Raw genomic sequence first — 17278 nt, forward strand, 5'->3', positions numbered from 1 at the left:
AACAAAAGCAAAATGAGGATAATGGAATGTAGTCGAATTAAGTCGGGTGATGTTGAGGGTATTAGATTAGGAAATGAGACATTTAAAGTAGTAAAGGAGTTTTGCTATTTGGGGTGCAAAATAACTGATGATGGTCGAAGTAGAGAGGATATAAAATGTACACTGGCAATGGCAAGGAAAGCGTTTCTGAAGAAGAGAAATTTGTTAACATCGAGTATAGATTTAAGTATCAGGAAGTCATTTCTGAAAGTATTTATATGGAGTGTAGCCATGTGTGGAAGTGAAACATGGACGGTAAATAGTTTGGACAAGAAGAGAATAGAAGCTTTCGAAATGTGGTGCTACAGAAGAATGCTGAAGATTAGATGGGTAGATCACATAACTAATGAGGAAGTATTGATTAGGATTGGGGAGAAGAGAAGTTTGTGGCACAACTTGACTAGAAGGAGGGATCGGTTGGTAGGACATGTTCTGAGGCATCAAGGGATCACCAATTTAGTATTGGAGGGCAGCGTGGAGGGTAAAAATCGTAGGGGGAGACCAAGAGATGAATACACTAAGCAGGTTCAAAAGGATGTAGGTTGCAGTAGGTACTGGTAGATGAAGAAGCTTGCACAGGATAGAGTAGCATGGAGAGCTGCATCAAACCAGTCTCAGGACTGAAGACCACAACAAACAACAACAACACTGTAAATCGGAAAGTTATTGTTATGAAGTTGTTGAATGGAGCAAGAATTGTCTCGAAGGAAGGAGAAAAATAATGAGTGTAGTTTGTGATAAAGACGTGAACCAAGAAGGGAGCACAGGACAGGCTGAAATCTGATGGCAGCAGCACAGTCCGAAAATTACTTATGTAAATTATACTGTTTATAAATTAGCCGTCTTTGCTTGTCAGAATTATTTGAATATATTTAGTGTTATCAGATTTCTTATTCTCTTCTTTTCCTTTTTTTTACCTCCATGTCATATTATTTTCAGAAATGTCAAACAGCCTTTACTACAGCAGAAAATACTGCGGCATCCTGGTCGTAGACAGAAGGCGGCTCCTTGTTTCCTATACAACTCACAGGCGCCCCATTTATTACTGATTTCATTTGCAAATGCAATTTTTTTTATTGTTCATTGTTAAAGGTCCCTTAGGTAATTATAAAATTCATACTGATTACGTAAAGGAATCCGGGTTGTTAATCTCCAAATAATAGAAGCCTTTGCGTAACCAAAAACTAGCCGCCTTCTGACACCGATCAGGAGCCGACCAGAAGAGGGGACGTCTTCGACCTCTTTCGTGTTTCCTGCGGCAAAGCTGTGCCAAACTGGGAACAGGGCATTCTAATATTAAATACAATACATATATAATTACCAGATTAAAATTGAAAAAAAGAAATACATTTAATTTTTTTCTTTTATCATACTAGAATCCTTACTGTACAAAGCCGGCCGGAGTGGCCGAGCGGTTCTAGACGCTACAGTCTGTAACTGCGCGACCGCTACGGTCGCAGGTTCGAATCCTGCCTCGGGCATGGATTTGTGTCATGTCCTTAGGTTACTTAGGTTTAAGTAGTTCTAAGTTCTAGGGGCCTGATGACCTCAGAAGTTAAGTCCCATAGTGCTCAGAGCCATTTGAACTATTTTACTGTACAAAACACGTGATGCCATCACCTCCATCACCAATAGACTGATAAAGTGTAGTGTCGCATAAAATAGAAATACTTCTGCTCTTGAGTTAAAAAAGCTTATTCTTTAAGCCGTGCATCGAGTACCGAGTACTGAAATTACTACTTTGTGGAACTGGTATGAAGTGCAATTGCGTTTATAAAGGGAATCGTTCATCTGCGTGATTATTTCTTTATTTTTAAATGTCACCTGTGTGAAAAGAAATTTTGCTGCTTTAGTAAATTATTTCAACTTTATCTAGGAACGATTTGGCATCATTATTTCAGTAAGTGGAGATTCTAAACCAAAAGCTACAATTTCATGTTAACTGTACATGCAGTTCTCAAATGAAACAAATATTAGTTTTAATGGAACCAATACCAAGTTTTATTGTTTTGTATCTGTGAGCACTGTCTCTGGAGCTCAAGGTAATAGTTTTCTAATTAATACAATGGTGATCATCCAGTAAGAACAGTGACAGTACTGTAACCCCATTTCTTTTGAGAAGTGATCGTAGAATAATGACAAAGTCTCTTACGTAACTTGCCATAAAATTCATTTGTGTAATATACAAGACATGTTTTTAAGGGGGTACGGCCCTGTAATAAAAAAGTAGACTTTTCTGAACCATGAAAGTCTGTCTTTTATATCAACTTTTGTACATAACTCTCACAAACATTAAATGACTAGTTGTACCATACAATCAGTTTCTGAATACCATAATCATAGAAATCTGCTAAGATATTAGAAAACCATTGGAACACAGTTGTTTTCACGTTCTCACTGTCACTGTGGCACTGATCACCCAGTGCTTCTTCAAATGCAGGAACACACGGCAGTTACTGCGTGGGGGCTTGTACAGCGGGTGAGAAACTTGTTCTAAGCCAAATGTTCCAATCGGCACCTGAGTTTGATGGTCCATGTGTTGATGAAAATTGTCATCAAGGAAAATGATCCCCTTACTCAATATGCCAGGCCTTTTGATTTGGATTTCACAGTACAATCTTTTAAGGTTTTATAGTAAGTGAGAGGAGAAAGTACAAACTGGATCAGACTAGGGAAAGGAGTAAGACAAGGATGCTGTTTATCACCTACTCTTTTCAACCTGTACTTGGAAAATATGATTGACCAATGCTCATTAGATGACAAAGGAGCAGAAATTGGAGGAAGAAGAGTAGGGTGCTTGAGATTTGCTGATGACATGGTCCTTCTAGCCACAGGGGAAAAAGAATTACAGGATTTGGTGGACACCATTGCAACTAACGGAAAAAATATGGAATGAAAATTAACACAAATAAAACAAAAGTATTGGCAATAGGAGGAAATAAGGAAATAAAAATTGTGCTGAATGGAGAAACACTAGAACAGGTGCAAAATTTTAAGTATCTTGGAAGCAGGATAGACACCGACTGGAAGTGCACCACAGAAATTAAAACAAGGATAGCAACGGCAAAAGAGGCGTTTTATAAGAAAAGGAGAATCTTCTGCAGCGGTCTGGACAGAGAACTCAGAAAGAGACTCATAAAATGTCTTGTATGGAGTGTTCTTCTATATGGCGCTGAAACATGGACTATGAGGAAAAAAGACAGAGAAAGGCTGGAGGCTTTTGAGATCTGGACATGGCGGAAGATGGAAAGAATAAGTTGGATGGACAGAGTAAAAAATGAAGAGGTACTGAGAAGAGTGGGAGAGAAAAGACAGTTACTAGATGTAATAAAGAGAAGAAAAAGAAATTGGATTGGGCATATATTAAGAAAGAATGACGGACTGATAAAAACAAAGGTTATGTAGAAGGGAAAAGGAAGCGAGGAAGGAAGAGATTCCTGATACTGAATGACATGATGGACGGTGCAACATACAGCAGCCTTAAGAAGGAAGCAATGGATCGCAGAAAATGGAGAGGCAAAGGACCTGCTAATATAGCAGATAACTGATGATGATGATGATGATGAGTAAGTTGTAGAATTTATGGTGTCACCACAAGGGAAAAAATCCATGACCAACACGTCCTCCCTATCCCAAAAAACAGCACACATGATTTTCTGGTCTGAAGTTGTTTGCTTGAGCTTCAGATTCTTGGACGACGCTGAACTCCGCCGTTCCATGCACTGCTGCTTTGGTTCGTGTGTAATGTACGCCACCCATGTCTCGTCGCCTGTGACAGTTCGGCTCAAGATCTCATGACATTCCTCACTTTACCACTCAAAGAAATTCAAAGAACTGACTAAACGTTTAATTTTGTACACTTTCATCAGCATTTTTGGTACCCAGCGTGAGCATCACTTACCATAATGTGAACTTTCTGTAACAGTTGCAGCCGGCTGGAGTGGCTGAGCGGTTCAAGGCGCTACAGTCTGGAACCGCGTGACCACTACGGTCGCAGGTTCGAATCCTGCCTCGGGCATCGATGTGTGTGATGTCCTTAGGTTAGTTAGGTTTAAGTAGTTCTAAGTTCTAGGGGACTGCTGACCTCAGAAGTTAAGTCCCATAGTGCTCAGAGCCATTTGAACCATTTTTGTAACAGTTGCATAAAATACACTTCTTGACAATTTTGAGGAAACTCATCACATAACATCGAAATCGTAAAGCGTCTGTTCGCCCTCGCTTCTTTATCAACTTTCTCCATTAAATGTCACTAATGAGTGGAGATCGCTCACTTCGTTCGTGATACATATTTGTAAGGCCATCTTTAGAAGTTCTCATCCATTACTGTACCATTCTATCGCTCACAATGTTTTCTACTTACACTTCACTGATCTGACGAATTTTAGCCCCTTTCACGCCTTTAGCACTAAGGAAACGAATCACAGCGCGTATGTTACAGCCTCAGGGCTTCTCAATCAGAGAAGGCGTTTCAATTATTTACGAAAAGACGCAAACACGTCGAATGGCTCTCTAAATGGTGTCTGTGACTTGCCAACGGCAACAGCGCGCATGCGCCAGTATGCTGACCGTGGCGCTGCAGCGGCGGAATTTCAAAGCGGTATGTACTTTAAAAACACGTCTCGAATTAACAAACATTAATTACGTATAATCAACAACAATGAATACATCGTTGGTTGATCATAAATATAAAAGTAGAACAAATGAGTACAAAAAATACACACTGCTTTCCACTGCAGTTAATAACAATTTAAATCCAATTATCATTACAAGTTTCACAAAATTGATTTTTTGAAACAGCGTTGTTTCTTTTCAGAGTCTTTTTCTATGTAATTTTTTGTGTATTCTTATGTGTGCATGCATGTGTGGAAGTATTGCAGTAGCTTTTTTTTGTTTTTGCAGTCCCTTATAAAGACCAATGTTTAGAGTTATGAAAATTATTGTATAGAAACCAGAGGGGGATATTTACCAAAAATTCGCTATTCATGCAGTAAAAGAAATGGTTTTCTGAGGTTAGACACAGGAATTGTAAGGTTAGTTTACTAAACTGACGCTCTGTCAAAGAATTGTGACAGTACTCGTGATTTAGATGTTTCTTCCAAAGGTAGTATAACAATGCAAGTATTCTTACACAGCTGAAGTTACCGCTTGGAAATTTACCGCTGATATTCACTGTTGGAGAATACTGAACAAGGGTACCAATGCCGTGAATTTGGTCCGCCAGTCGTGTGTTCTTGATTACCTGTACCTCTAAATCTTCTCTTTCTGCACTCACGTCACTCCTTGGAGTTTTGGTCCTGTTATGCACTGCCACTCATAGATATACAGAACTTTTTCACCTTCTGCTGGAAGGCGCTGTGATCATGGAAGTTATGTCTGCTACCCACTAGCTACGGAATCATGTAACTACTTCTTTACAGAATCCTTTCGTATCTAACACACCCCGTAACACTTTCAACATGTCAGTGAAACTTTCACTTTCAAGCTCTTAGTTACCAAACTCGCCGACAGACAGATCGTTAGTATCCCAAAGTCAAGAAGTAAGTAATTATTAAGTAATTCCATACAATCTTCTCTTGTTTCTTTTTTTCTTTCGCAACAACAGCCATTGTCATCCCGACTTCTTCTTCTTTGGCTTCCACGGTACCCCCCCCCCCCCCAAGTCGTGACGTCAAAGGGCGAATGGCTCCTTCCCCACCAGTAAAACACTGCCTCCCCCGCGCTTTACCGGCCGATGTGACCGAGCGGTTCCAGGTGCTTCAGTCCGGAACCGCCTGCTGCCACGGTCGCAGGTTCGAATCCTGCCTCGGGCATGGATGTGTTTGACGTCCTTATGTTAGTTAGGTTTAAGTAGTTCTAAGTCTAGGGGACTGACGACCTCAGATGTTAAGGCCCATAGTGCTTCGAGCCATATGAACCCCTGCGCCTTGCGCCTGTACTGTGCTGACATTTGCGTTTCGTATCTGCGCATGAATAAAAAACGCGCGCACAATGTGCGGTCTTTCCTGTACCACTACTACTATAAATTAAGATTTCTACACGACCATCTTCCACCGATACAGTAGAAAAGAAGTGTGACATATTGCTGCCTTGAATAGCAATATGTACCACTAAACTCCACATCTTTTCGATGACTTTCCATCCAAGGTAACAAAAAATGTTCCAATGTGTGTGAATTTCTAAGGGACCAAGCTGCTGTCATCGGTCCTAGACTTCCACACTACTTAACCTAACTTAAACTAACTTACGCTAAGAACTACACACACACCCATGCTCGAGGGAGGACTCGAACATACAAGGTAACATTCTACCTCTACCGAGAAATTTTCAGACAAGTTACAAATTTCGTTTCTTATCCAGCCAATAGCGACGTTTAAAATAGTAAGTGCTCGACCTGAAAGTGAAGGTCCTGTTCCGTTCCCATTAAGAGTGATCCAGTGATGGCTTGAAGAATTAACCGAGCGAGGCGGTTCAGGTTACCACACTGGACTAGTACTCAGAAGGACGGGTATTCGAAACCCCGTTTTTGATGGTTTCCCATAATATTGGAACGGTTCTCCTGAAAAGGTCACGGCCTATTTCTTGTCCTTACCTTCCCCATCTCTGCGCAAGCGTCCCGTCTCGAATGACCTCATCGTTGAGGCGCGTTAACCCGACCTCCGTTATTCTTTTCTGCTTTTTATGTAAGCTAAGAGAGAGGGCGCACAGAAGCACACGTGAGACAGCTATGGCGACCTGACGGTCCTCGCAACCTCGGCTGGCTGGCTGTAAGCAAGGCACGGAACCGGCCTCTAATGTGGCCATAAATCGCGCATCGCTCAACTTTCGTGCCGCCCAGAATGCGCGGCTGCTGGCGCGGTTTCGGACTCGCCTGCCCTTATAACAAACTCACGCGGGGTTTTATCTCCTCGCTTAACCAAGACAGACTGCTACTGGACTTGGTGTTCCTTCGGCTTCTCGCTAGCATGGTTCCATAACGGCTATAGCCGGAATGTCTTATAACCCATCTGTCAACCTATCACTGAAACACTTCGTTCTGTGCGAAGACAAGAATTCAGCCGAAAAAGACCAATCTGCAATATCCTCCACATTCGTACCAACACTGTTAACGGTATCGGATGTGGGTCCCGTTGCTGCTACGGTCGCAGGTTCGAATCCTACCTCGGGCATGGATGTGTGTGATGTCCTTAGGTTAGTTAGGTTTAAGTAGTTCTAAGTCTTGGGGACTGATGACTTCAGATGTTAAAGCCCATAGTGCTTAGAGCTATTTGAGCCATTTGTGGGTCCCGTTAATCCGACTACAGAATTCGCTCGCTTTTGATGTGCTATCAGATGAGTGGACAAAGTAACGATTCGGTGGTTGGTAACAGTCAGCATAGACAGACTTTAAGTCGTAGGTCTCCTATAACGTCGATATCAAGCGGTTTACGTGAAACCATTTCATCCTTGTCGATGACGTTACGCTACAGCAAATTTTGCAAACTTTAGACTGAACGTTCAAACAAAAATGAGTTTAAGCTACGGTTAAACTTTCTCACCTAATGTTGTTCGAATTTAAGTAAGTGCTAATTTGACGTCGAATATAAGTGAGCAACTGAACTCGAAACCCCGCAGGACAAACTGTTAAAGAATATCGTGCTTATACTTATGCAGATCGAACAAGACTGTAGAACATCTTGTCATAGTTTTATATTGTGAAGGACAGACTAAGAATGTTCAATAATACACAATTGACAATAATCTTTGTTAATCTTTCATCAGTTACACGATCCCAGTGAAAGGCCCATTTGCTACTGAAATTTTAAACTGCTTCATTTTTGAGATTACGAAACAAACGTAATTATCCGAAGGACACTTACCAAAAAATATCTTTTCATTAGGAATAAATTTCAGGAATAAAGTTATTACTGGAAGAAATAGAATATGTATGTACAAGCCGCGCGGGATTAGCCGAGCGGTCTAAGGCGCTGCAGTCACGGACTGTGCGGCTGGTCCCGGCGGAGGTTCGAGTCCTCCCTCGGGCATGGGTGTGTGTGTCTGTCCTTAGGATAATTTAGGTTAAGTAGTGTGTAAGCTTAGGGACTGATGACCTTAGCAGTTGAGTCCCATAGGATTTCACACACAGTTGATCATGTATGTACAAAAGTTGATATGTTGAAACCGCAAAACTATTTTTTCGGAGTCAAGGTTCACTACGTTGATCACATCTCCAACAGACAATCGAAAGCCTTAGCATGTCGGATCTTTTCTGGTGGTCATACACATTGTCCGCTGTTTGGTCCCCTCCCCCATAACAACCAACCAACCGCATGGTCATGTAGCCACGGAACTGGATTGAATTTACAGTGAAATCGTTTGACCACACAGAGGATTTAATGACACTAGCTGCCTGTGGGCATTGATGTAAGTCAGTGGGGAAAGTTGAAACTTTTTGCTGGATCGGGAATCGAAACAGGGTCTCCTGCTTAGTAGACAGATGCGCTGGTCACTGCGCCATCTTTTTTGTATATAAATCAATTAAAATCTTTTCAAAGGCTGGGACTTGAACCTGCGTCTCCTTGCTCGCTTTTTTTTATTTTGTTACCCTTTTTTTTAATACGGGTGGAGGCATGGAATGGAGGGCGGGGAGGGAAGAATGGGCAGGGGTCGTAACCCGAGGTCTGGCCACGTTGTCCCCTCGCCCAGCAAAGTATCAGGGTTAGAAAGGGGAAATCAATTGTGGGATTTATTTATTTATTTTTATTTACTTGTTTTAATATATTCGTAATTTGTATACACTTTATACCACAACAAAAATAAATGTACCTAGCATCGCATCGTGCTCTGAGTAAACAAAACAATATCTCGGTACCTTCCTACACCGAGGTAATATTTATGGGAAAAAAAAGAAAGAAAAAATGATTCGTACACGATGCAGAAGGTTATGTTGCTACTCTCCTTACACTTCATCATCCAGGTACGTCTTCACGTATGTCGTATGTTATTTCACCGATAATTGGAGGTAGTCTAGTCATCTCAGTCAGTGGGTATCTTCTCCTACCTGTTGATAATCCAGCTGCGTGGAGGGTCGCGTAGGGCACTCCCTAAGTAATTAGAATAGTATTGTCCGTATTTTGGGTTCCCGCACGATCTTGCAATAACGTTCTTGTAGGTAGTTCCAAAAGTACAGTACATATTTAGGTCCACCGTGAAATAAATATTGTACCGCATGCCCACGTATCCACGTGACTGCGTTGCTTTTGGTGCGCGGGAAATACTGTTCATCCGGAAATAGTAGAATTCGAGGTGTGATGTGTTCCGGAGTCAATTGTAGAAAATACGACAAAACTTGTCGCACCAAGCGCCATACGTTTCCTGCCGGCCGCATGTGAGACGGTGCTCGTCCGTGTCCGGTATTTCGCAGTCTACACATAGAAGTTGGGAAGGAAAACACAGGTACAAAGAAGGTAGTTGCGAAGAAACCATGGGTAACAGAAGAAATACTTCAGTTGATTGATGAAAGGAGGAAGTACAAACATGTTCCGGGAAAATCAGGAATACAGAAATACAAGTCGCTGAGGAATGAAATAAATAGGAAGTGCAGGGAAGCTAAGACGAAATGGCTGCAGGAAAAATGTGAAGACATCGAAAAAGATATGATTGTCGGAAGGACATACTCAGCATACAGGAAAGTCAAAACAACCTTTGGTGACATTAAAAGCAACGGTGGTAACATTAAGAGTGCAACTGGAATTCCACTGTTAAATGCAGAGGAGAGAGCAGATAGGTAGAAAGAATACATTGAAAGCCTCTATGAAGGTGAAGATTTGTCTAATGTGATAGAAGAAGAAACAGGAGTCGATTTAGAAGAGATAGGGGATCCAGTGTTAGAATCGGAATTTAAAAGAGCTTTGGAGGACTTACGGTAAAATAAGGCAGAAGGGATAGATAACATTCCATCAGAATTTCTAAAATCATTGGGGGAAGTGGCAACAAAACGACTATTGAAACGTCCCCTTTGAAATATTATACAAGACTGTGCTTAAACTGACACACAATATTTTTAGCGCAACGCAATCTGACTTTCAAAAATCCCTACAAAAGAATGGCCCTGACTAACATTAACCTATACCTTTCACAAATCACTTACCTCACCAAAAATCTTCGTTGCTCGAAGTACTGCAATACAGCGAGCGCCACTACTGCCAGCTAAATAAAAGATTCAAACTACTGAAGACACTAACTACTAATAGGCATAGTTAGCAAATGAAAGATTTTAATAGAGAACAAACAATGTATTTACCATAATAGTGTTGAAAAATCATAATATACATAGCAGTTCATGACATCCAGTCTTACAAATTTCAAAACTCCGCCATTTCTCTCCCCACATCCACCACTGCTGGCGGCTCACCTCCAACTGCGCAACGCTACGCGCTGTTCACATCCAGTTGCCCAACACTAGAATGGCAGACAACAATGCAAACTAGCCACAGACTGCACACAGCACAGCCAGTGATTTTTCATACAGAGCGCTACGTGGCGTTACAAATAAGAAAACCTAAACAGCCTGCTTACACTATTCACGTTGGTGTGTAGAATATATGAGTCTGGCGATATACCATCTGACTTTCGGAAAAGCATCATCTACACAATTCCGAAGACGGCAAGAGCTGACAAGTGCGAGAATTATCGCTCAATCAGCTTAACAGCTCATGCATCGAAGCTGCTTACAAGAATAATATACAGAAGAATGGAAAAGAAAATTGAGAACGCGCTAGGTGACGATCAGTTTGGCTTTAGGAAAAGTAAAGGGACGAGAGAGGCAATTCTGACGTTACGGCTAATAATGTAAGCAAGCCTAAAGAAAAATCAAGACACTTTCATAGGATTTGTCGACCTGGAAAAAGCGTTCGACAATATAAAATGGTGCAAGCTGTTCGAGATTCTGAAAAAAGTAGGGGTAAGCTATAGGGAGAGACGGGTCATATACAATATGTACAACAACCAAGAGGGAATAATAAGAGTGGACGATCAAGAACGAAGTGCTCGTATTAAGAAGGGTGTAAGACAAGGCTGTATCCTTTCGCCCCTACTCTTCAATCTGTACATCGAGGAAGCAATTATGGAAATAAAAGAAAGGTTCAGGAGTGGAATTAAAATACAAGGTGAAAGGATATCAATGATACGATTCGCTGATGACATTGCTATCCTGAGTGAAAGTGAAGAAGAATTAAATGATCTGCTGAACGGAATGAACAGTCTAATGAGTACACAGTATGGTTTGAGAGTAAATCGGAGAAAGACGAAGGTAATGAGAAGTAGTAGAAATGAGAACAGCGAGAAACTTAACATCAGGATTGATGGTCACGAAGTCAATGAAGTTAAGGAATTCTGCTACCTAGGCAGTAAAATAACCAATGACGGACGGAGCAAGGAGGACATCAAAAGCAGACTCGCTATGGCAAAAAAGGCATTTCTGGCCAAGAGAAGTCTACTAATATCAAATACCTGCCTTAATTTGAGGAAGAAATTTCTGAGGATGTACGTCTGGAGTACAGGTAGTGAAACATGGACTGTGGGAAAACCGGAACAGAAGAGAATCGAAGCATTTGAGATGTGGTGCTATAGACGAATGTTGAAAATTAGGTGGACTGATAAGGTAAGGAATGAGGAGGTTCTACGCAGAATCGGAGAGGAAAGGAATATGTGGAAAACACTGACAAGGAGAAGGGACAGGATGATAGGTCATCTGCTAAGACATGAGGGAATGACTTCCATGGTACTAGAGGGAGCTGTAGAGGGCAAAAACTGTAGAGGAAGACAGAGACTGGAATACGTCAAGCAAATAATTGAGGACGTAGGTTGCAAGTGCTACTCTGAGGTGAAGAGGTTAGCACAGGAAAGGAATTCGTGGCGGGCCGCATCAAACCAGTCAGTAGACTGATGACCAAAAAAAACAAAAAACAAAAAAATAGTGGTGACGCCACAGCCTGATGTGCGAGCTGACAAACAGGGCCACAACTCTGTCGTGGACATGGGCCAAGCCAAGACCTCCCCTTTCTGAGGAAAGGGTCAGCGACTCGTAACTGACTCTGAAGAGCATGCCTGTACTGACGTAGGCTCCAAATGTCGCTAATAGACGTCGAGCCATCAGTACCGGTATTGGAAGGACACGCGCTATGTGTGGAAGGCGCGATGCGAGGTGAACTTTGACGAAGTGTATCCTTTGAAGAATGTCGAGGGTCCGCAGACGAAGGTTGAAGATCAGGACCCTAATTTATTCTAATAAGCGGCGGTAGTTAAGCTCCGCAGTGCGCCGTATATCGACGTGAAACTCTATTCCAACACATTTGACAGTGCCACTAAACTGTAGCGGGTCGACACACGCTGGGGTCAACCCGTCTCCTATGGCCATGGCGACCGATTTGGTGACGTTGAGACAGCTGCTAGAAGCTACACCGTATGTGGTAATCCATTCTAGTGCACTGGTTACATCGTCGCTGTTGCGGAGCACGAGAACCAAGTCGTCTGCATATGCTCTGCAACGAAATGTGACGTCACGTAAGGCGAGTCCGGTGAGGCATTGACGGAGGCCACAGCGTGGCGCTTCCAGTGTCAGAGCACACAGTAACGTCGACAAGGGGCAGCCTTTTCGCACCGATCGGAAAACCGGAAGGGACTGCGTGAGACGCCCGTTAACGAGCATCTTGGAAATCGCTCCTCGGAAGAGGCGCATCACGACGTCTGTGAATTTCTGTGGCTACTGCATGTGTTGGAGAACGGACGTTAATTCTCGTGATCCACTCTATCCAAAGCTTGGCTAAAATCTAGCGATGCCAGCGCTCCCGGTATGCGACGTGCTCTCGTTAGGGCTAGTATGTCACGGTATAGACACAGTACTGTGTGGATGTTATTGATACCCCCTAGGGAAGCCTGATCTGTTGAGAAGACGTGAGGCAGGATCGGTCGTAGACGGTTTGCTCATAGTCTGGTGAACATCTTCATGTCGCAGTTGACGAGTGTTAGCGGACGGTAGTCACATATTCGAGCCGCACCTTTAGGTTTGTGAACCGGTATAATTATTCCTCCTACGAAGGTCGCGGTGAGCGGCACTGCGGGGGACATAAGCTTCCGGCAGATGTCTGTCAACTTGGGAGCCAGGAAATACTGGAAAGTTCTATAAAACTCCACAAGGTGGTCGTCGTCGAGGCCTGGAGACTTATTCACCGCTCCTTTACCTATGGCGTCGATAACTTTGTCCTCCGTAATGTCGTTCAATAATTCAGTTTGTAAATCCTGTGGGACAATGCCGTAAACCAATTGTGAGACACCTCTCGCCTTCGTCGGGTCGGAACATTGAGCAGAATAAAGTCGTGCCTAATGGTCGAAGAAGGCTGCAGCAATATCGCGTTGTGTGTTGTGATGACAGCCGTCCTCAGTGGTGATGGCCTGCATCAGTGCCCGTCTTCGCAGTATACGTTCTCGAATGACGCGATACATTGTGGGTCGTTCCGATGCGAGTCTGTCATGTGTTCGGGCTCGGAAGATCGTCCCTTCGTGGTGTCGGCGCATGTGAGCTACGATGTGTGCCTTCGCATGCTGTACTGTCATCTGTCGTTCCGGTATGGGCGGGAAAGAGGCACATTCACGAAGGGCGGTGAAATAAAAATCGAAGGTCTGCCGCCTCCAAGCAGCGCTCTCACGATCGTACGTAATAAAGGTGCTCCTTATGGCCGGCTTGGCGCCACCAACTGATCGATGTAGGATACGTCGGGAGGCGGGGCACGAAATCCACGTGTCTTCGATGGCGCGTCGACATTCCGGAGAAGTGAAGTGAGCAAGGTTTAATTTCCAGGGATGTCGACTGCGCCACACCCGCTGGCGACGAAGGTTGGCGGCACATATACAGGCCTCGTAATCGGGAAAGGCTACGTGCCACACCGTGCCGCTCACTGTTGCCGCGAGAGAACGGGCGACGTAAATTGTATCGATACGACTAGACGAGTGACTCATGGGTGTATCCCGGTCGATTTCCTCGGACATGTTCCCAAGTATCTACCAGCTGGAGATCGCTGATGAGTGTCCCAAGTTCGAGGCACAGTGAATGGCGTGGAAGCTGATCATTAGGTGCTTGGGTGCTATTGAAATCGCCCCCTAATACCAAATCATCGTGCCTGCCCTGAAAAAGCGGTGCTGCTTGTTCTACGAAGAAGGGCGATCGCTCGCGACAGCGATTTGTACCGGAAGGTGCGTACACATTGATAAACTGGACGCCTAGCACCGTTACGGCCATTCCTCTATCGTCTGGGAGATATCGGACTTCGTCCGCCTCGAGGCTCTCTCTGAGGAGAACTGCGACTCCACTATTAGCTGGCGAGGTGTGGGACACATGGGCCCTATAACCATATATATACGGGAAATCGGTGTCGAAGGCTTCTTAGAGAAAGACAACGTCAACGTCTGCTGAACTGGGCATGTCTTGGAGCAGCGACAACTTCGTACGTGTGCGAATGGTGTTAATGTTGATGGTCGCTAAGCGATAGGTCTGTAGATCGTCTCCTGCGGTGGGGGCCGCCGACAGCGCCGCCGTAAAAGGCGGGGCCTGTAATCTGCAGGCCGCGTCCGCGCCGTCATCTGTTGCTACTCGGGAGGGTCTGAGGTGTGGGAGTACTGCAACCTACATCCCTCTGAGTCTGCTTACTGTACTCATCTCTTACTCTCCCTCTACGATTTTTGCCACACGTGCTTTTCGCCAGTACTAAATTGGCGATCCCTTGATGCCTTAGAATCTGTCCTACCAACCGATCCCTCCTTTTGGTCAGGTTGTACCGTTGGCACATCTGCGTAGTGGGGCTTTCGTGGGCACCTCCCCATTTTCATTCGGTCTTTCTTGTCTCAGCGATTTTTTCGAACCCGACTTGGTGCCACACTCCACACTCTCTGATCGATTTGAGCAGGAGAATGGTGTCCCTCAGGGCAGTGTTTTAAGAGTTACCCTCTTTGCCATAGCCATAAACAGTATTACATCTACGGTAGGAGTCCTGTACAGTGCTCCTTATTTGTGGACGATTTTGCTGTTTCCTGATCCTCCTCCAGCGCTGCAATGGTGAGTCGTCAGTTGCAACTTACAGTGACGCGGCTAGAGCAGTTGGCTGCAAAGACGAGTTTTCGGTTTTCTGCTGGTAAGTGTGTGTGTGTGTGTGTGTGTGTGTGTGTGTGTGTGTGTGTGTGTGTGTGTGTGTGTGTTCATTTTAATCGTTCTCGTCGCCTTTTTAATTTGCCTGCCTTGAAGATGGGGGACACCATCCTACATTTTAGAACACAGTGCGGTTTCTGGGCCTCATTTTTTACTCCAGATTGTCGTGGTTGCCACACCTGCGAGACTTAAAAGCCCGAACCCTGAAGGCGCTGAACATCCTCAAGTGCCTTAGTCGCAGATCTTGGGGAGCGGACACGGCGGGTCTCCTCCAGTTTTATCGGAATTTTATGCGCTCGCGTCTGGACAACGGGTGCACGGTGTATGGGTCAGCGAGGCCCTCTTCTTTGCCGATCATTGATGCTGTCCACCATGAGGGAATTCGGCTGGCCACGGCCGCTTATCGGACCAGTCCAATACCCAGCCTCCGTGCTGAGGCGGGGGAACCGCCACTTACCATCTGGCGCCAGCTGCTCATGGTGAGCTAGGCATGTAAGTTCCTCGCAGCTCCAACTTCACCCGCACACCACACTGTTGTTCATCCACATCTGGAGCGCCTTTTTTCCAACCTTCCACAAGCCACGATGCCACTTGGGATCCGTATGCAGCATGTGTTCGAGTCACTCGGTATGGCGCCAGTGCGACCCCAAGTCCAGGATTTTAACCGTCTGCCACCCTGGTTGCTGGAGCGGCCCAAAATGATTTTAGATTTGGTGTTGTACAAGAGAGATAGCACTCCTGCTTCCGCTTTTAATGTGGTCTTTTCTGCCGTTTTATCTGAGCACCAAGACCATGTAGCTGTTTTTACGGAAGCGGGGTGACTCCATTGGTTGCTCTGTCGTCTTCCCGGATCGTGTCCTCAAGGTCAGACTGCCTCCCGAATTTACCATCTTTGACGCAGAATTATGTGTAATCTTGCTGGCAGTGGAGCAGATGAGACATTCTCCCAGTGTTAGATTTCTCATCTGTTCAGATTCTTTGAGCGCCCTTTACTCTATCCAGCGTTTGTACCCAGCAGATAAAGTAACCCAAACTATCCAGAACGCCCTCCTCCAACTACAGCGCCTGTGGAAAGAGGTGTCTTTCTGCTGGGTACCAGGGCACATCGGAATTCTGGGGAATGAAAGGACTAATCGAGCAGCCAAGAAGGCGTGTCGTGACTGTCAGGTCTTAAGTGTTCTATCCCCCTGCATGCCCTCACATCGCTGTTGCGGTATAAAGTCCTGTGTCGCTGGGAACATGAGTGGCTAGAAGTGACCGACAACAAGCTCCGTGTCGTCAAGCCCACAAATCGGCCGTGGCGTCCTTCCTTCCAGCCACGTCGACGGGACGAGGTCCTCCTTACTCGTCTTCGCATCGGCCATAGCCCTATGATGCATGGAATTTTACTCCGGCGAGAGGACCCTCCGATATGTGGTGCTTGTGGCGTGCAGATCACGGTGCCCCACATTTTATTGGACTGCATTTTATTGGCTGACCAGCGGACTGCAGCGGATTTGCCGGCGGATCTGCAGTCTATTTTATGCAATGATCAAACGAATGTGGTTTGTGTTTTAAAGTTTTGTGAATTGTCCCACGTTTTTAACGAGATTTTGGGGAGTGTTTTTTAATGTGTCAACTGGGTAGCTTTCTCACCCAAGTTTTTTTGTAAGTGGTCGGCCAGTCACATTTCCCTGTGCTGTTCTTTTAGCTCTTCTGTCGTTTTCCCTCTGTTTTAATTTCTTGATTAGCTATCTTGCTTCCTCATTGGTTTTAGTGCATGTGGGAGTGCCAGTGCGATAGAGTAATTGTGTAGTCATTTTGTGTGCATGCGGGTACAACAGTTTTCGTTCTTATCCACATTCGTTTATTTTAACCATTATTAGAGCGCTAATAACGTCACCATTGGGGGCCAATAAGATTCTCTCTTCTGCCCAATTCTATTCAGTACCTAAAATGTAAATGTCGTGTGACTAGGGCCTCCTGTAGGGGGAATCGTTCGCCAGGTGCAAGCCTTTCGATTTGACGCCACTTATGCGACTTGCGCGTCGATCGGGATGAAGTGATGATGATTAGGACAACACA

The sequence above is a fragment of the Schistocerca cancellata genome, chromosome 9 (assembly GCF_023864275.1).
Source record: "Schistocerca cancellata isolate TAMUIC-IGC-003103 chromosome 9, iqSchCanc2.1, whole genome shotgun sequence".
Classification (NCBI taxonomy): Eukaryota; Metazoa; Arthropoda; class Insecta; order Orthoptera; family Acrididae; genus Schistocerca; species Schistocerca cancellata.